Source organism: Macrobrachium rosenbergii, chromosome 20 (genome assembly GCF_040412425.1).
Source record: "Macrobrachium rosenbergii isolate ZJJX-2024 chromosome 20, ASM4041242v1, whole genome shotgun sequence".
Classification (NCBI taxonomy): domain Eukaryota; kingdom Metazoa; phylum Arthropoda; class Malacostraca; order Decapoda; family Palaemonidae; genus Macrobrachium; species Macrobrachium rosenbergii.
The window spans coordinates 25,782,501-25,805,000 of NC_089760.1; the positions used below are offsets into that span (position 1 = coordinate 25,782,501).

At 33.7% G+C, this 22,500-nt stretch overlaps 1 protein-coding gene across 6 annotated transcripts in view; it reads right to left on the minus strand.

The window, feature by feature from the left end:
* LOC136849162 (uncharacterized) overlaps window positions 1-22,500 on the minus strand; it is a 744,860-nt gene that overhangs the window by 292,580 nt on the left and 429,780 nt on the right. For 5 of the 6 annotated variants that reach the window (XM_067122257.1, XM_067122259.1, XM_067122255.1 and 2 more), the window contains one exon: window positions 21,941-22,091. The exons of the other annotated variant lie outside the window; for it this stretch is intronic. The gene's annotated coding sequence lies outside the window, so the exon portion shown is untranslated. The remainder of the gene's footprint in view (window positions 1-21,940; window positions 22,092-22,500) is intronic. 6 annotated transcript variants of the gene reach the window in all.

A 22,500-nucleotide genomic window follows, 5' to 3' on the forward strand; every position in this document is an offset into this window, starting at 1 on the left:
TCCACGCCGCCTGGTTTTGTACTGCTGAGGGATAGCCTCACCGTCATGTTGAATTATTCTTCCTGTTGCCATGTGGATTCTTCTTGTTTTGATCCCGCTGACTTCTGCAGCTAGTTTTGGACAACATCGACCCCTTCAGTGTGTTCCTGTTTTCACACCATGTTTTCCTGGATGTTCGTGTTGCTGTTTCTCTTTCGGCTCCGATCTAATGGCTTACTACACTTCCGTGACCTAATCCAGCGAAGATATGACCGACCGTTGCTGCTGACATGTCGTAAATTGGAGAATACCTTGAAGAAGTGGTGGAAGGCCAAGCTCGACCTGGAATTTTTACAATACTGCCAACTAAACCATGTTACGCCGAACTTTGTTAAATTTAAGTTGTATCGACACTCTATAATACCAAATTTTATCATGACTCTACCAGTGCTCTGTTAACTATTGAGATTTGTACTAAAGAGAAATTTATTGCACAACATATGAAAAGCATTCAACCCTTGTACAATGAAATTCGTAACAGCCTTATACTTATTGACCTTATTATATTTAACTGGCTACTATCTAAGGACCTGAATTCCTATATAGAAAAAGTACAAAATACCCATAATAACAAACTAAAGCATTTAGGCATCTTTAAACCTAATTTTACAGGCAAAGGGAATAAAGTGGTGTTCAACTTCTCCGATTACAACTTAACTAAGTAGGAGGAATTTCTTTTATCTATTGGGTTGGATTTCTGTTTACCTAATTATAAACCCTCGTATTATGAATATTACCTGCCTTTTGAGGTACTTTTTTCCAAACTAAAGAACCTGCCTTTAAATGCAAATATGCCGAAATTTCAAACCGAACTATCTGCTTTTGCTCACACTAATTACAGCAAATTGAAAACTAGATGGGCTCCTTTCTTTAATAAAGAAGATTTAAACACACTTCGTAAGCTGAGTAAAAAGGAAGACCTGATTTTTGCAAAACCAGATAAAGGTAAAGGAACCGTTATTCTAAACAGGGCTGATTACATTCATAAGATGCAGCATGTTCTATCGGATAACTCTAAATTTCTGAAAATTGGTGAAAAAGATTTTAAACTCATTTTCAGAAACGAGGACAGGATCAACCGTTTTTTAAAGGCCCTAAAGGACAGACATACAATTAATCAGGTTACTTACGACGAGCTTTTTGTCACTGGTTCTTCTTTTGGTGTCATGTACGGGCTCCCGAAAGTACATAAGGAAAATGTTCCTATGAGGCCCATCCTTTCGTCTTATGCCACGCCTGGCTATAAAATTGCCAAATATCTAATCCCTTTATTGGAAAGCTCATTTAATAATGAACTTTGTCTTTCTAATTCCTTAGAATTCAAAAATAGCATTTTGTGTCAGGATTCCGATTTAGTCATGGCTAGCTTTGATGTAGAATCTTTATTTACTAATATAGCCTACCCGTGGAGGAAACAATTGAATACATTTTAGACACTATTTTTACTGAGGATGACAGTGTTCACCATGGTTTTAACCGTCATGATTTTAAGAAGTTATTGGAGTTGGCAGTGCGGGACACCGCCTTTGTTTTTAATGATGAGGTATATGTGCAGGTTGAGGGTGTGGGGATGGGTAACCCACTGAGTTGCACATTCGCCAACATTTTTATGCACAAATTTGAGAGAGAGCTGCTGGACAGTTGTCCCTCTTCTTTTAAACCTTTATTCTATCGCCGATATGTGGATGACACTTTTGTTCTTTTTAAGGACCATTTGCATTGTGATTCGTTCTTACAATATGCCAATTCTTTACATTCCAACATTAAATTTACATATGAATTGGAAAACACTAACAAACTACCATTCTTAAATACGGTTGTCATCCGTGATGACGACCGTTTCCACGCAGGCATTTTTCGAAAGGCAACTTTCACAGGCCTTGGTCTTAACTTTTATAGTTTTTGTTTTTTTCAATTTTAAATTAAATTCATTGTCTACCCTCCTCCACAGAGCCATGACATTGACTTCTGATTGGAGTCTTTTTCCACAAAGAAATCGGAATCCTTTACGATTATTTTAAATTAAATTGCTATCCTCCCAATCTCTTTATGAAATATGTCAGGAAAACGCTGGATATTTCATTTCATCCTCCAGCAGCAATACATTTGGCCCATAAACTTAAGCTCTATATACGATTTCCGTATATGCATGACACCTCTTTCTTACCTCACTTAAGGAGAATTTTAACTAATTATTTCCCGGCTGTTGATGTCAAGTTTGTCTTAATGAACCCTAGGACTATTGGTAGTATGTTGCGTCATAAAGAGAGATTACCTCCCTTAATGCAGTCCGGTGTTGTTTATATTTATACTTGCTGCCGATGCAACAGGCAGACTTACGTTGGCAACACGCGCCGCCTGCTCAAGGTGAGATGTGATGCACATATGGGCATCAGTTTCCGTACAGGGTGTAAACTATCCAACCCAGAACTATCTAACATTAGGAATCATGGGAAATTTTGCAAAAATTATAGGGATTTCAAGATATTATTATCAAGCCCATATGATCACCACCTTCCAATATTAGAATCTCTAGCTATAAAGAAACTAGTTCCCACCTTAAACAACCGCTCTTCATCTGTTCCCTTGTACATAGCTTAACCACGCCCTTCTTCTTGTTTACTTTCGGTGCATTTTCTATACAGCAACTGAACTCCGTTGAGACAAGGTGCCTTTTAACTACTCTTAACTTTAAATATGTTTCTTTTCTTGTAGCGTGATTTTTATTTCAACGATGAATCTTACTTTGCCTTACTTTATTTGATGTATTTTGCGTGTCAACAGAAAATAATTTGTTATGCTGTATTGCTTATCAGTTTTTTTATCTTTGATTTTAGCCTGGATGATGAGACATTGGTCTCGAAACGTCGCTGTATAAGGAATAAAGTGAATTATGTTTCATGCTGTCTACCTCCACGCCCCCTGGTTTTGTACTGCTGAGGGATAGCCTCACCATCATGTTGAATTATATATATATATATATATATATATATATATATATATATATATATATATATATATATATATATATATATATATATATATATATATATATATATATATATATATATATATATATATATATATATATATTGCATATATTATATTTTCGTAAGGAATTCCCGTGATGACCTTTCGACCTTCTGGATTTGAAAACAATTTTCTTGAATTACCAAACAATCAGCAACTGCCTGTTATGAAGATGTGGATATCCTGCCTGCCCTTACTTTAAGTTTACAAAAGATCAGTGGGAACAGGAATTTACGTTATTGTTATTGCTGATAGCCAGTAGTAATTTTCCTTTATTCTAACACCAGTGAAATAAAAGTTCTCAAATAATTTCTCATTGCATTAGTCTCGTAATTTTACATGTTTTTAAAGCTCTGCTAAGTCAAAATTACCAAAAGATAACTTTGTATTTGACTCTTAATTTATGAGAAAGTGAGGCGTAACTCTGTATATAGCCTATCACACTTAAACTCAGGAATGTTGTTATCAGATTCATCTGAACTTGTGCCAGCATGTGCTCTTGTTCCACCACTCCGTAGGTCAAACCAAAGGTATACTCATATGGGCTAAACTTCGCCAAAGACAGTATTGATGTTGATACTGGGATAGGATTACAAAATAGTATACAGTAATATCTCTCCTCCCTCACGTGTTTTAAATAAGAAACGCATATGAGGACAGCTGATCAGAAAATAGATACTTTTCTACAACAGAGTGAAATCTGTATGAATGCATTGATGAAATGGGAGGTATGGTTATTTTTTGTTGAATCCGATGAACAATTTCCTCCTTAATAAAAGAAATAAAACAATAGTGCTTTGATTTTTTACCTGTTGTTGATGAATGCTGAAAACATATGAATGGAAGGAAGAAACGGTACTACTTGTAGAACAATACGAGGACTGAAAAAGCTTTTTTTACTCTATGTCTGTCTCACTCAGTCTGTATTTTGCATGACTTGTTTCTTTATCTTCGTCAAAAGTTTTGACTAAAGTCGTGTGGGATGTTCTGACAGGGAAGGGTTTGATTGAAATCTGCCTGGGACGTTTTAACTATACGTTGTGTGGATTCATACACTCAGGGCCAACTACACACATTTACAAACCAACTCATAACAAACAGTCGCGAATATAGTCCATAATATTGCATCTTATGAAACCAAAAGTGAATGATTTGATAAGTACTATTATAGACATGTGAATAGCCAGTTATCTTCTTACATAGCTCCTCATTGGATGGGTGGGTACCGTTCTCAGCTAGCAGTCTGCTGGCCCCGCGTTCGATTCTCCGACCGGCCAATGAAGAATTAGAGGAATTTAATTCTGGTGATAGAAATTCACTTCTCGCTATAACGTGGTTCGGATTCCACAATAAGCTGTAGGTCCCGTTGCTAGGTAACCAATTGGTTCTTAGTCACGTAAAATAAATCTAATCCTTTGGGCCAGCTCTCTCTAGGAGAGCTGTTAATCAGCTCAGTGGTCTGGTTAAACTAAGTATACTTAATTTTAATCTTCTTGCATGAGGACAAACAAAAGATGAACAAAGAATTGACGAAAGTCGCCCACTCTTTCTCTTAATGTTACTTTTCTTTTATCTTAAATGGAATGGTAACAAAAAGATTTTCTTAAAGATTGAATTTAATAATGGGTCAGGAAAAGAAATACCAAAAAGAAATCATACTTTTTGAATTATTATCTGTCCGTCAAAGCCATTGAGTATAGCTGTGAAATTACAATGTCTAGTCACTTTTCTCTACAAGTAGTCTCAGAGGGGCCTCTCTGTTTCATGGACATAAATTTAACTTAGTTCGTGTTAATTGAACCTTCTTTCGGACGAAAATTTGTTGTCTCATTACCTCTCAACTTAAACTTCGAGGAAAACATTCTGACTCCACCAAAGAACGATACAACTTGTCTTGTTTTAAAAAATACGCATGTAGATGTAAGTAAAAAAACAAATTCCAATTAGAATTAAAAGGATAATGGTATTACCAATGTAAAATGGGATCTTTCACTTACTGGAAAATCAATCCTTTTCTTTATTTTGCTTTTAAACATTCGTTTTGATCTTACGAGTTCCATTTGTTACTCTTCCTCTTACTTCAGAATTCTCCTTCATCTGCATTCCCCATTTTCTCTTGTAGGATAAGCTTTGAAGATAGTGGAATTCATTTTGGTTCACAGATCAAGTTCCTATAATGGAGGTTTCATGTTGATGGTCTATAATGATTACTAATCACCACGATAGGTCAAGGATTTTCTTTGTTTTCTTTTCTCTTGGCCATTTATTTAAATGTAACGTTAACCATCAATTTATTCATCGGCTATTTATCAGCCTATCAGAATACACGATATGCATCTTTTTTAATGACTGCAAACGTTAACCATACTTATTTCTTGCATGAATAAAAACTTCATAAAAAAAATTATCAAAATGGACACATGTTGAGCACAGCGGCAGGATCTGTTATCAGTTACTGACTTAATTATTAATTATTGACTTCAGACTTTCTCTTAATACAAGAGAACATCTTAACCCCACCCTTTCCACAAAAAAAGGAAAGTTGAAAATCAAACTAATATAAAGTTGAATCTGACCCTGAGCCAAAAAAACAAAAAGTCTAGGTCTTCTTCCAGCTCGGAAGAAATACATGTCAGTTTACTCACTTCAGACCAGTTCCAGTGAGATGGTTGGGTAATTTGAACTTTGCAAGATGAGGTTTGTAAATCCCCAATTGACATGGAACTCTGGTGAATGATAATAAAACTGCCTTGCCAACCCTATCGATAAGTCCCATTTGAAATCAAGGTATGGGTTTACAGTTGATGTAATATTTCATCTTTCTCTATTATTTTTCTTTAGTTTCTACTTTACGAAATATAAAAGCTTTGATTGAGCACAGCCAAACATGACGATCTTCACATTATATTTGCAAAACAGAATTACAAAACATTTGGTTCACACATGTGAGAAAGAAACAGATTTCAGAATTCTAGCCTACTTCGCAGTTCGTAAAGAGCCCACTTGTTACCATTGAAACTAGGAAGAATAATTTTGAGGCCAAACACACCTAAGACCAAAGATTTTTATTTGAAAGCAAACAAACTTCACCAGGTACTTAAAAGCATCTCGTGAGAGGCAAAAGCAATAGGAATGCTTTCGAAATTAAACATACTTCGCTAATCAAGAACAAATTGATGTGGTCCTTCCCCTCCCCCGCGTTCCCGAAATGAGTCATAATTTAGGAATAGATAAAGAATTTTTTTCAGATTCCAGCGTTCCTCTCAAAACAAAGGGACCATTTCGCAGTCAGTGGGAAGTATTCACCTCAAAAAATAAATGTGATAAAAATATAAAATGAAGGATTTTCTTACTTATGACACAAATAATCATTGACAATTGAGATTTTTATTAAGTACCCAACTATCTACCAAAGGAGAACTTATCAGCCAAGGTAAGCCAAACAAAACTTTCTTCCTCAGTGACACGTCATTCAAAGTCTGTCCCTCTGTACCGTACCATCGAATAGTGTGGCCAGGTTCCTTTCTCCTCTATTTTTGACCCCCAAGTAAGCGTCGGCACACACTGACAAATGGAAATCTCTCTCTCTCTCTCTCTCTCTCTCTCTCTCTTGGTACTGACTTAACAGGAAATACTTATAATTTAAGAAAAATGGTGTCAGGAGAAGGGTGGATTCATTTCTGTTCGAAACATAATTTTCCAAATGCAATACTACAAGAAACAGTCATTTTACTGGAGAAATATGCGCCTAAATTCTACTAAATTAACAGACAGATCAACAAATAGTAGATCTATCTGTTAATTTAATGACAGATTTCAAAGCTATTTTGGTTGAATGAGTTGCAAATATATTCATAAATCACTAATAAATCTCAAGACGCTTAACATTGGCTTGAAATATAATATAAACTTTCTATATATAGTCGATGAAGTCCAAAGCTTGTAACACATAAACCGTTTTTTTATATCTTTTAAATTATAATGTATAATTATTACACCATATTTCAGATACAGTATGTGAGATTTCATGCATACTTTGCTTATAACAGCACTTAAAGAATTTTGACTGATAAATAATTTACAACCTACCATAGCCCGCTTCACATTTCTGTAAACTGGTGGTGGTATATTCTTTTCCTTTGAAATACAAGCCTCTAAAAGAGTAAGTCTCGGCAAAAATAGTTAAAATGTGATTTAAAAAAGACAATAACTTTCACATCTGTTAAATATCGTTACAATATTTTGTGTAGATAAAACAGAACATCAGGTAGCTTACTTTTAAGCAATAGAGGCATTCACACAGTACTTGCTTTATAGCATCAATAATTGACACTCCTCTTACAATTTGAGATAATGCATTGCTGTCATTAGTTTAAGATTATTCGGAATGTATAGAACTATCAGTCAAGAAGATGCCTATATAGATGAACGATTTCTTGCCTATTGAATCCAACATTCCAAAGTAACGAGAAACAACTGGTTCTTAAATTATTCTTATTATTACAAAGGAAAAACTACATCCAATAATTTTGGAAGGCCTGTAAACTCTAAGCCGTATTTTTGAGAAAAGAAAAAATAAAGAGAGGAAAATAATAAGATAACAAAGAGATAGTGATAAATCAGTGCAGATAAACTCTTACACGAAATGGAGACATAAGTAACATTAATAAAAAGGTGGGTCTTGAAAAAAAAAGAACGAATTTGCCAACTTTTGGGAAAGAAACAGCTGTCATGCAGTACATTACAACTGTCCTCTCTGAAGATTTAGGGGCTTCCCTTAATGAGAAACTGAAGACCAGGAAATTCTTTTCGGGTTAAGATATATTTCGTACTAACAGATACATTTATAAAAAGGTGAATAAAGAAGGGAAGTTTAATTTTGGCTGGAAAAAGGAAAGGAAATTTATATCTTTCTTTCCATCTTTTTTACTTTTCCATCGACTTATTCCTATTCTTATTTTTTCGGGTTAAGGTATATTTCCTCCTAGCTGATACATTTATAAAAAAGGTGAATACAGAAAGGAAGTTTTATTTTGTCTTCAAAAAGGAAAGGAAATTGTGTATCTTTCTTTCCACCCTTTTTTACTTTTCCATCGACTTATTTCTATTTGCCTGAAATTATTCAACCGAAAACTTGTCGTTCTAGAAAACAAAGGCAACATTTTTATCTGTTCAATGTCAAAAGTTTTTGCGGAATACATTTTTAACACTTCTGTTTCCTGCATAATAAAAAACTATATAATTACAACTATATCATTCTCGATCATCACAAGCTTCTGCACTTGTTGATTAATACTAGACTTTTATATTAACCACTTATGAATACCCTTTAACCGAACATTTTCAGCATATATATTAAAATGCTTTAAAGGTGAAACTTAGCCTTAGGTTGCAGCATACTGTATAGTTATAACTCATTACCAGGAGAGGATATATATTTAAAATTTATTACTGGAAAAGGCAATAATATCAGACACGGAGATAATTCTGGCTGGTGGCATTCAAACAATTTACTATACTGTTTCAGTACTTAACATAAAGTTACTTTTTGAGTTGTATTCAACTCTTTTGTAACTGGTCTCCGGATTATTTTTGTTAATATTTTAACCATCTTGACAGTTGCAAAGAAAGAGTTTCCGGTTTCACATAGATGAAAAATAATAATAATTCTACTCATTCTTTCATGTGGACGTTTACGATCTACTCTAGACAAGCGGATACTTTCATTTCCTTTGTAACACAAAGATTTGTTTACGCTAGAAAGACGTGCATAGAATTTTTCTTACTTTTGAAGAAAAACTGCGCTATTGTTCCTACCTAAGTGAAATGAGAAGACTCATAAGCAACAACAACAAAAGAATGATTTATTGTCCTTTCATACTGTATACCATTTAAACTACGATTTTTGTGTTAGTACCTTGTATTTGTGATAAATTCCTTTTTTTTTTTTTTTTTTTTTTTGTAAAACATTCGTTCCTTCTACTCTGAAAGCTGAAAAAAACCTCCGGATGTTTAATTTGTTTTATTTCCCAAAGAGTTAGTCAGATTTGGAATCACTCACTAACAATTCTATTTCAATTTCAGCGGTAATTTGCCACAAATTGGCAATTATTTATTGAAATTATCTTGTGGTCAAGCACGAGAAATCCGGATACCAAAGTAATTTCGAAATTCCGCTTTGGTAAACATCACATCTGATTTCAAGCTGAGTTTCTGCCTCGAATTTCGGGTGATATTCAGAGTATTTTTGCATCTTTTTGAAAGCATCTATCTTCAGTATTGCAAACAGAATCACAAGAGCAAGTGTTTTCATCGTCCCTCTTGCTTTCAGCATCGTAAATAGCTTCTTATGCTCTCAGCTCAACAATCAGTGCAAATATCTCTAAACAAACCATTAAGAACAAAGAGATACATTTTCTCGTTATCTCTTCTTCCTGCATTCACTTTCCTATAAGCGACTCCCAAGTCTCTCAAAGTTTCCACTGACAGTTTTCCTTTTATTATTATTATTATTATTATTACTTCCATTCGTTTTCTCTCTCAGTTTCTTATTCACTACCGTTTACAGCCTCTTGTATACAACGCACTATCTTCCTTCCTGTCATACACATTAACTCGGATAATATCCTTTTTATTTACTGTATTAAATTATTCATCATCCAGTCACTTACTGTTTTATTCAGTCCTCTCATCCTCCCATGCACACAAACCGTTTATTCACTAATCCTATTTTCTCCCACCATGAAATCTCCCTGCAGACTCTGTGATCTAATCTTTGAATTTTACAAACCCCTCACTTGCTCCTTCTGTCACCTCTGCGTCCCCAGGTCAAAGACACTGTTCATAATTTTTTTCTGCTATGGTCTTCTCACTTACTTATATTTGCTGAAACATTCTGTCTTGAAGTTTAATTTTTCTGAACTTCATTTTCGCCTAAATGATTATCAGCTTCTTTTCCAATCTCTTCTCCACTGTCATCATATCAAATTCACGCTACCTCGGGAATATCCCCGATGGGGAATGATCACCGAAGGGGAATCTATATGTGATAAATGGATCGGTACTGCCTGGTCTCAGTGGGTAGACCGTCGACTGGAGTTGTTGGAAGGAACCTGTGTCGTGGGATCGAAACCCGGCACTACCGATCCATTTATCACTTATAAATTCCCCAACGGGGATATTCCCGAAGTAGCGTGAATTTGATATTAAACAACATTTGTAGCTTCATAAATGTATATAAATCACGGTGTGATAAAAATTTATATATATATATATATATATATATATATATATATATATATATATATATATATATATATATATATTATATATATATATATGTATACATATATAATATATTTATTGTGTGTGCGTGTGTGGGGTGTGTGTATGTGTATGCCCACGCACCATATGTTCATATCTACCTACACATATACATACATACATACACACATACATAAATATATATATATACATATATATATATACACACACACACACACACACACACACATATATATATATATATATATATATATATATATATATATATATATATATATATATATATATATAAAGTCATGAAGTTATACAGACACAATGAGACTCACAGGGACACGTGTTCATGCAACAGATGGTTACCAAAGCACACATCAAATACTAATTGGAAATTACGATCAGTGGTTGTTTTAGAGCCTTTACGCATATCGATATATTTGTCCATAATTCCCAGATACAACGAAAACATCCGCTAAGCCTTTCCACAGGACTGGAACAACTAATTAAAACGGTATCATCACAACCACACTGATGGCCTAATTAGTAACGCCGTAAACTGCATGAGATATGATCTGATTAGTATCAGTTAGTGAAACCATTTGAACATTATTTTGCCATACAGAATATGAAGCTATACGGATAGTGAATTTTTCTAATATATAATCGGTTTTGAATAATATATATATATACATATATATAATTATATATATATATATATATATATATATATATATATATATATATATATATATATATATATATATATATATATATATATATATATATATATATATATATCTATATATATATATATATATATATATATATATATATATATATATATATACAGTGGAAGGCTGTTGCTCTGATATTCGGATCATATCACAGACACAGAAAAGATTCTGTAGCTTTGGTCTATCATGCCCAGCATGATAAACCAGTGCTATATGATACTTGTAAATAGCATTCTTCTTTACGTCCACGCGTAAAAAGCAACGATTTACATACTTTATGGAATGGAATATAAAATTTAAGCCTGAGGCCGTTTAGCAGTGAAAGGAAAACTGAGAATAAAAAGGTTTGAAAGATGTAACAGGAGGAAAACCTCGCAGTTGTACTGTGAAACAATTGTTAGGAGAGGGTGGAAAGTAAGATGGAAGAGAATATGAACGCAGGTACAGTAAAAGGAATGAAAGAGGTTGCAGCAAGGGGCCGAAGGGACGCTACAAAGAACTTTAAGTAATGTCTACAGTACACCGCGTGAGGTGCACTAACAGCACTACCACTCATACGGGAGTGAACTTTATAAAAGAATAAGAATGCTCCGCCTTATTAATTAACCCTATAAACTCCAAAGTGATAACTAAAATATATATACTTCCGACGTCTCAATTTTCCGGCCGCATATAATTTTTCCTTTGGGGGAACCTTCTGAAAAAATGCTGGTATCCTTTGTTCTGAAGCGGGCTAGGTTAGCGTTCTCCAAAACATGCGCTTTGGGAATGAGGCGTGTAACTTCTATGCTGTTTCGTTTATTTTTTCTTTTCTATTACTGTCTAATCGTAGTTTTTCTCTTTACTGCACATTTCTCCATTTTTCGTATCTTTTTCGTATACTTATATAATTTCAGATGACATTAATGCAAGGCTTTATTTGTATAGAAGCCAGATTCTGTCGCGGAGCAAATACTCGAGGTGAGAAATCGCATGCAAGATGAGGGTTTAGTTCAGCCCTTCAACACGACAAAGGAATAAGCCATGAGATGAAAAATGTATAAAAAGAGAGAAATTCAATGTTCTCGATTGGTGCATTAAGGAAATTTCAATACTTCAACATACTTTTATGAACAAAGTATTACGAACGTCAGGAAATGAAAGACTGCTTTTTGGATAAACGGAGAGAGAGAGAGAGAGAGAGAGAGAGAGAGAGAGAGAGAGAGAGAGAGAGAGAGAGAGAGAGAGAGAACCTTAGCAAAAATGAGAAAAATAAATCTAATCCCGGTTTGTAGGATAATGGGGGAAAAGATCACAGAATATGAAAATAACTGAAAGATATAAATTGAGGAAAACAGTATGTGTTATTGTTGGGACGGAAGGAATAATTATTGACTTACAAAGAGCGCAAAGATGCTTAGATACCTATATGAAGAAAACTATCAACTGGTAAGGGTAATTTTGTTCGTAATTTTAAAACGTATCCTTGATGAATAACTTGCAAATAAATCATTTTTCTTTCTGTACAGGCTTGTTTTGCGTATTTATAATCTATGTCTTCGAAAATATTTTTTCTAAATGTTACTACTTCAAAGTCAGGAGGTGACTAGTTTTTCCGCCTGTCTGTCTCTGTTCTCAGCATGTTTGTCAAGCATGCCTTTTCATCGCAACTCCTGCGTAATTAGAAGAGTTTAAGTCAAATTATAGCACTTGTCCACAGACGTCCATGATAGGAGTTTGTTTGTCCGCCAGTATGCAGTTACCTTGTTTTATCTTTATGTTTTAATAGGCCTTAGGGCAAGACGAAATCAAGACGAGAGACCAGAGACTTTTTACCTAAAACATCTTCTAAGACAAGTGCCAGAGATATCTATCCAGCAAGAACCATCAGTGTGAATTCCCATACAGAGAAATTATTTTAGAGTCGAGGCGGGGGCGGGTTGGCGGGTGGATATATTGCTATAACACCAACATCAGAATGCTTGTCATTATTTTAGTGTCTTTTACCCTTATCGTTATGGTTTTACAATAATTATGGTGGGAACTTTTGTTACTGTTGACTAACTGTTTTCCTTGGTGGTATGTGGTACATTTTTAAATATAGATATCATCTCTCAACTCAGTTATAAAATAATAACAGCTTTAGACGACAATATCTAGACTTATTTTCTACGAAAACCAACTAGATCTGTCAACTTTACCGATCGCAGGAATTAGTTCCATTCCTCTGATACTCACTCATCTTGAGTGTATACAAGTATATGGCAATATTCCTATATGCGTGATATGTTACCCCATAATGCAGCTGGCTTCGAAACCCAGATAGGGACAGAGTGATATTGGAGGCATTAATGTCTCTCTTCAGTTTTGTTCATTCCTTTCGAAATGCACGATGCTTTACTTGCCACTCTACATGCTCTGCCTTTCACCTGACGTATTTATATGGAAAAAATGCTTTTTCATTTGCTTGGCCTATTATCATCAGTTACTAGGTTACAAGAAAATTTTGTAACAATCACTATGTTTTCTTGTTTTCTGGACTCTTCTGGAGTTTTTACAGGAATTAGGGCGATGGAGACCTCTGATGTGCTTAAAGAACTGTCAGATATTCACTCCAGGAACAGTGGATTGTCTTTAGATAGAAACATTTCCATTTCCATTTTATTTTCTAAGATCCTTTAGCTGATTACCCCTCTTCTCTGGATTTGCTTCCTGAGGTACGATTTCTTTTCCTCCTTAAAGCTTTTTCTTAGATTTCCGCCTAATTTCCTAAAACATTCTTTCATTGCACTCGCCTTTTCTGACGTTACCTAAGTCGTCCTCTTGTAAAACGCTACATGAAAATCCCTTTGGTCTTGCAACTGTGACTTTAAGAAATTTCCTTTACTAAGCCTCTGATTTCACTCTTCCATTTTCTGCTTTTATTCCCTCTCCTTGTTTTCCAAAAAATCCCAAACCTGTCTCGTTATCTGTGTGATCCCATTTCGAAATTTCCAGAATTCTCATAAAATACAGCCACTCAGTAGTCTATAGCCACGGTTAATTTTTCATTCAGCACCTAATATGCTGTTCTCAAGTTTTTTCTGACTAATCTCAGATGTCTTATTTACGTTAACAGTCCCGCTTTCAACCCTTCCTCCCCACACAATGCTTTTATCTATTTGCTCTTTCACTTTAACCGAATAACGATTAAACCAACTAATGTTGGTAAAAATTTTCTCTTTCCTTTTAACCAGATAATAAATAGACACTAATGTTTGTATCGGTTTTCTTCTTCACTTCAAAAAGTTTCTTCATCATGAATAAATCCCTAATAAATATAATTTGCTTCTTTGCGAAGTTGGAAGCCTCTTAACCTCCCTGACTTTTCTGCACTTTTGTTTTTCAGAAAACAAGCACGAATTTTAGTCATACTTTTTATTGGTTTTCTCCATTACCTTCATTGATAATAAACCTGATGCCTGAACCAAGAGCCCGCTCAGTTAATCTCGGTTTTCTCTCTTTATCTTTTTTATTTTCCTTCTTGGAAGTGTTGAAGACTGGTACAAATTTCTCGTTTCCTGCTGAAAACTCTATTAAAACTTTTTGAGGGTTTGCTCCAAGATTAGAACGTTTCTCAGAATAAGCGCAAATCTCGAACTGGGAAAAAAGAGTGATTTCATGAGGTATTTAAATGCTGAATAATCTGCTTTTAAGACCTAGAAGATAATTAAGCTTTTTAGACGTCTCTACGTTTTGCTGATGAGTGAAGGACGCATACACACACACACACACACACACACACACACACACACACACACACACACACACACATATATATATATATATATATATATATATATATATATATATATATATATAAATATATATATATATATATATATATATATATATATAAATATATATATATCATATATATGTCCTGTATATATGTCATAAGCCATTTGTAAAAATGAATTTATGTTCTCATCATTAAAAAAAATCTGATGTCTCAAGACCTTTATTCTCTGTAAAAACATGCAAACAAACTACTTATCCTATAGATATCTCATTAAATCGTTTTTACTGCAGTCTATTAATTACAGTGATTAAAATAGCTGATGCAAGGTTATTAGGTTATTTGCTAAATCTGAAATATAACCGAAAACTTCCACCTCCTCACAAAAATAATGGTTAAAAGAAAAAGGAAAAACATCAAAGGAAATATTTAAATTATGAATATTTACAAGAAAAAAACAGCACCCAAAGTTTGTGAGGCCGCCAATCTGCAAATACTTTCAACCATTTGATGAAAAATTGAATAATTCTCCTTTTTCTTCTAGGTGATTTTACAGAATTCCCTTTGCATCCTCTTTGTCCTGCGTGAGTTTGTCAAAATTTCTTTGTTTTGCAGTTACTCTTTGATCCCCCTTCTATTCACTGTATATTCTTTTGTACCTTTAATAGAAACTGGAGGGTTCACATTTATTTTTAGTCAAAAAGAGGTCACCGCTACCCCAGACACACCCCCTGTCTATTTTCCCTCTGCCTGAACAACTCCCTTTGCCATTCTATTTTCTTTAATAAAGCGTCTTTTCATAAAGAGATATGTATATATATATATATATATATATATATATATATATATATATATATATATATATATATATATATATATATATATATATATATATATATATATATATATACACATATATATATATATATATATATATATATATATATATATATATGCATATATAAGTAAAGTACAAGGCCTTAGAATTTTAGCAATAGATCCTTTACCACGCTGTATATATGTATGTGTGTATGTATATATGAATGTGTATGTACATGCTGGTATGTCTAGTTAGGTTTTTCTTCCTCGTAGTAATTTTATTCATAAATATCTCGGAATATGCTTTTATTCTGAATGTAAAAAGCAACGTTCGTATTTACCCAAAGCTACTTCAGTTTCAAGAGCACTTTTGTGAATTAGGATACTCGTTACCCTTCATGGGGGTATTTTTGGTCGCTAATTACAAATATGATTGATAAACTGCACTATATTGCAATTTGATTGCAATATAGCAATATTGGGGTCCATGCATAATTCGCAAAAAATACAAATTGGTAGTGGTGGACCTACTGTATTTTTAAATTTTGTTTTCCTTCACACTCGTGATAATTTAACAGTGAATGTAAACTAACGTGTTCTTTGGGCATTGATATGTTCACGAAAATTTTTAAAAGCTCCATATCATATGGTGATTTCGGGACTTTCCACAGATAACCTTTAAAAAAAATCTGCATACATTTCTGGATGTCTTAATCCGCCATTCTGTGACTAAGATTCAGAGAACGTATACGGATGTTTCTCCCGTATTATTTTGGGGCTGAAGCAATGTGTAGAGGAAAGTTTGAAGCACGTTGTTTTGGGTTCAATGGATTTATTAAATATATATATGTATATATATATATATATATATATATATATATATATATATATATATATATATATATATATATATATATATATTTTTTAATCCAACAATTATAGTATTCAATATTTAAACAAATGTGATCCAAACTATTTCAAGGAGTGTTTAAAGACAAGGTTCTTCCCTCTCCTCTAGCTCTCAACGTACTCCAGACGACTGACATATTGTCCTACATCTCGGCGCGAAAGCTTTACTCGTAAATACTTAATGGCAACGAATCTTTTGACCTTCTCATGACTCTTCAGCTTGACATTGTTCCATATTTACTAGTCTCAGTAAAATTTCTCATTGAGAATTTCCTATTCGACTTTCCAAACGGTTCTCATACTTCTTGCTGTAACGCTTAGTTATTTCCTAACATATACGCATTTAACTCAGAAATAAGTTTAAGGATCTGATGCTAAGTTTGTTATTGTGATTTTTTAAAATTCTTTTATCCGTCTCTGAATCCAGGTTATGAAGAGCTGATCCGTTGGTAACATTTAGAAAATTCGCAACATACAAATCATGACTTCATTCTCATTCCATGCAAAGACTGAAATGATTTTTAATTGAAAAAGAAGCAAAACATTTAGGATATAAAGTGTCATGAAACAGAAAGACTAGAAATATTATTTTATAAAGGATGACATTTATACCAAGCACAAACCATTTAAAGGAATGAAAATTCTTATTTTAAAATAATGATGAATACATCGTCATGTGTTTGAATTACGATGATTTTTTTTTATTACTATTTGCATGTCCATTTCGTATTCAAACATTAAGGTGAATGACGAGAACTCTCGTCTTGGTCTTTTTCGTCCTAGCGATTTCCGCGGAATTCATGGGATGATATGCAATAGATTTCGTGGGGATTTATCTTATCTCCCTCCTCATTTCTTGTCTTGCAATAAACGTTCTTTTCATTGCCGAATGTTGCGTCCGTGACACTGACAAGACGCATGAATATCGTAGGGAAATAAAATCTACACTGGTTTTATATTTACACAAAGGGCGTCTATTCTTATTTTTGTCTTATCTTACTTCATCCGTGTGTATGTATGTATGTATGTATGTATGTATGTATGTATGTATGTATGTATGTATGTATGTATAGAAATAATCAACACACAATTACGTGTGGAACATAAACAAATTTCTGACTCCCATCGGGATCGAACCCAGGCCTTTCAATTGAAAGGCAAGGGTTTAGTTGGCAGCGCCCCTTGCCTGTCAGTTGAAAGACCTGGGTTCGATCACGATATGAATCATAAATTTATGTATGCATGTATTTATGTATGTATGTATGTCAGTGTTATAAGTTCTCTTCGTAAATGAAGGGGAAACTGCCTTCAGTGAAAACTGGCAATATACTAACGACGACGGCGTCATTTCGATAAGGCGCACCTTACCAGGATTATTTTTCCCCTGCGTTGTCATTATCGACAACCGCATTTTATCCCTGTCAGCCGGGATAAAGGACGTATTGGATGATCCACGAAGCTCAAGTCTTTCTTGTGAATAATCCACAAGCTTTTAAAACTGTTACGCGATAATAATAGGGCTGGATAAGAGGATATGTTAGGGCCTGGATTTCCTTCATTAATTCTAGCATTTTTGGTGTCTCTCAAGATGTAGAATGACTTTTTCAGTTACAGATATAACAAAGGAATATAAAAATATAAATAGAAAGAAAATAAATTCTAAATACTAGATTGATAATGTAAACAAATAATACTGGAATTTTAAGAAAATAACTGGACGGGTATCCATCCCATAATTTAAGTACAGTGGCATAATTAGTAATATGCAGACTATATCATTAAGCTCACTCCTGCAGTACTGTAGTATACTTAAGAGTAAACAAGTTAAAAATGCGCCGAAGTTTGTTTGGTGCAACTGAGTTTTCTGTACAGCCGCTGCAGCGTATAATCAAAGCCACCGAGAACAGATCTATCTTTCAGTGGTCTATGTATAATGCTGTATGAACCGTAGACCATTAAACTTTAACCACGGCCCGGTGGTGGCCTATCCTATATCGCTGCCAGAAGCATTTTTATGGCTAACTTTAACCTTAAATAAAATAAAAACTACTGAGGCTAGAGAGCTGTAGTTTGGTATGTTTGATGACTGGAGGGTAGATGATCAGCATACAAATTTGCAGTCCTCTAGCCTCAGTAGTTTTTAAGATCTGAGGGTGGACAGAAAAAGCGCAGACAGAAAAAAGTGCCGACAGAATAAAGTGCGGGCGGACAGACAAAACCGGCACAATAGTTTTCTTTTACAGAAAACTAAAGTTATATAATTCTGGCCAAGAAAATCCTGCAAATTAATCTTAAGTATTCAACTTTCTTTAACAATGGAAGTGATTATCGGCACATCAAAATTTTAGTGATGCTAGCTGAATTCTTAAGGGGTTAAAAGTTTCGTACATTAGAAATGTTTTCAGGTCACGGCCGTTGGCATAATATGATAATTTAGCCAATATATTATAAATAAAAAAACTTGGTAGAAAATATTCAACAGAAACCGTTACTGGAAATACTGGTTTTGAAAGATAATTTCACCGTTATAGTAAAATTCATCTTATCCAAAATTTCCATTCTATTAAAAACTGGGAAGTATATAATCCAGACCACACTATAAGTAAGCAAAGTTATATAAGATCAATGAAAGTTTGATTTAATGCATTTTTTATATCTTTCTGTTTATTAAACAACGCGTCACAAATTGGACATTTAAATACCGGCCCCCTGAATCCACCCATAAAAAAAAACTCACTTAGAATTTAAATTCCGATTTCAGGAATACCAGGGTCCTTATATCACCCTTTATGAATACCATGCAGTTTAAAAGTACACAAAATTATACTTGGTATACAACAAATATATCTCAACGGCTTATAATAAAAAGCTCCATTCATATAACCTAATTTTTGTTGCTAGGTATTAGAGAGTTATTGAGTACAGGTTGTCGCCAAATGTTCACTGACCTTAGATTTCTGAAGTATGCTTCCAAGATTCTTGAGTTTGAGATTCAATTATATTGCAACACTTCCCCTGAGATCTCAAAAGGATCACCAGAAATTATTTTCTTAATATATACTATTTATTACTTTTCTTTGAATAATTTCCAGATTAGCAAACACGCACTTACACACATACACACATACACTCACACACTATAAAATATATATATATATATATATATATATATATATATATATATATATATATATATATATATATATATATATATATATATATATATATATATATATATATATATATATATATATATATATATATATATATATATATATATATATATATATATATCTATATATATATATATATAATCTGAGAGGAGAGAAAAAGATCCTTACACCATTAAAAAGTATTTTGCTTACCATCCCTTAAGCTTCAGGCTTCATACTAAACGCAGATTATTCTCTAACCTGTTGAACTGATGATTAATAACTCTATCAGCCATTAATCATTTCAGCCGCATCTTCATTTGAGGAAATATCCCTCATTCTCTGAATCTCTCCAAATAATAGTTTGTTTTTTCGATCCTGACATCAGTGGTTAAAGCGGAAAGATTAAGTTCTGATTGAAAATAATAAACTGTACAGGAAGTTGGGAAGTTTGTCCTTGCGGTTCTTTCACTCGTAAAAATTAACTAGAGAAAAGTTATATATATATATATATATATATATATATATATATATATATATATATATATGTTTATATATATAAATATATATGTATATATATATATGATATATATATATATATATATATAATATATATCTATATATCTAAATATATATGTATATTATATATACATACATATACATATACTAAATGTAATATATATTATATATATATACATACATATAAATATATATATATATATATAAATATATATATATATATATATATATATATATATATATATATATATATATATATATACTTACACTACGTGAAACCTATATACCTCGATCCAGTTTTTCAGTGATATGCTAAAATTCTTTTCATTTTGTAAATGTTTTCTGTCACCTACTGACACAGTGTCTGGAGTATTCCTTCGAAAAAAGGACAACGTTTCAGGTTAACCCACTCGGAAAAATACTTTTGCTTCGGAAGGAAGAAAACCCCTCACATGCTGAGCCCAAATACGAATTGAAATCGCTGGCACAATTCTTTTGTGTTTTTGTTTTTCACATGTTCTTATTTTCTTTTCTTTTTCTTGACGGTATAATGTATTTGGTGGCATTTTGAAGAGGAGAAATATTCAAACGAATAGAGAAATAAATAAGGAAATCAGATTCCTAACAGAGGAGAAAAAATGGGAAAATTACCATTTTAATAAATAGAGAGAGAGAGAGAGAGAGAGAGAGAGAGAGAGAGAGAGAGAGAGAGAGAGAGAGAGAGAGACTACACATTATAAAGGGGTGGCGTAGGAGAAAAGTGATACAATGAAACTGACAAAGAAATAGGAGGGAAGACAGCGAATGAAGATAATTCATAAGGATTGGCAGTGAAAGATGCAACATGAACTTTAGCTATTCTCGTTTTGACATCTTATTTTTTAATTTTACTTCCTGTGTGGGGGTGGGGGGCATGGCTCCCATAGTGATCTAAAATTACACCCATTTGAGTATGGAATTCTCCAGTGAGAAGTTTCTTTTTCGTCTGGATTTTTTCTTACATGCGTCACAACAGTGGAGGAGTCTCTTGTGGTGTTTATTCGTTTAAAGAAAGAGAAAGCTACTAGGTGTGATGCCGGCAACCTAACATAGTAATTTTAGTCCACAGAAAATACTAGAAACAGAAAGACATAAAACTGGCAATAACTATTTTTGGACGTTTTCATACATATTTCAGGTTCATCGTTAGCCGAGTGGGTTCCGTTCTCAGCTAGCACTCTGCTGGCCGCGAGTTCGAATCTCCGATCGACCAATGAAGAATAAGAGGAATTTATTTCTGGTGATAGAAATTCATTTCTCGCTATAATGTGGTTCGGATTCCACAATAAGCTGTAGGTCCCGTTGCTAGGTAGCCAATTGGTTCTTAGCCGCCTAAAATAAATCTAAACCTTCGGGCCAGCCCTAGGAGAGATGTTAATCAGCTCAGTGGTCTGGTTAAACTAAGGTATACTTAACTTATACATATTTAAGAAAAGCTGTAAGTAAAATTCAAATAAATTTTTCTGGACAAAATAGACGACATAAATTAGGATTAAATTAAAATCTTACTATTCTCGAAGGGTTGACTTTCCTTATAACGCGCAATGGGCAGATTTAAGAGATATGATACCGAACATTACGGAAGAAAAGCATACTAAATATAGCAGCGGTATCAGAGCCAAGAATTAAAAAGTCTGAGGAATATGAAAAACGACCACACTTACTGCTCATAGACGAGATATCTGGAAGCGATCCCTTTCTCTATGCAGTCGCCCGTATCCGAGATGCTAGTGCGGAAAATGACGATGGGCTCCTGATTGCCCTGCCCTGATCGGAACCATAAGCCAATACAGTCGGCTGGAGGTTCGTATTTTCCTGTAAATGAGAGATCGAAGACTCTGTTAGGTAAAGTACCTCAACTGCCTTTTTTACAGACCGAAGAAAACACACCTTCCTGCAATTGTTAACCTGATCCAGATGGATGTCAATTTATGCTGAGGAATAATGTATTTTCCTTTTTGCTTTTAACCTACAAGTTAATTCTGTCAAGGTGAAATGCATGAGCACCGTACAGTGAAATTTTTAATTAATAGTGTAATTATGAATTCCATAGATATTCATAATATCTCTCATTACTCTGTTCTTATCATTTATTACCCGTATAATTTTTCTTGCTGTTAGATAATCGCAGTAATTTTCGTGTAGGTGCACAATGATTTAATCAAAATTTGGGTTCTCGAGAGAATGCTCGGAAAGGTTTAGGAATTGCAACAACTAATTAAGG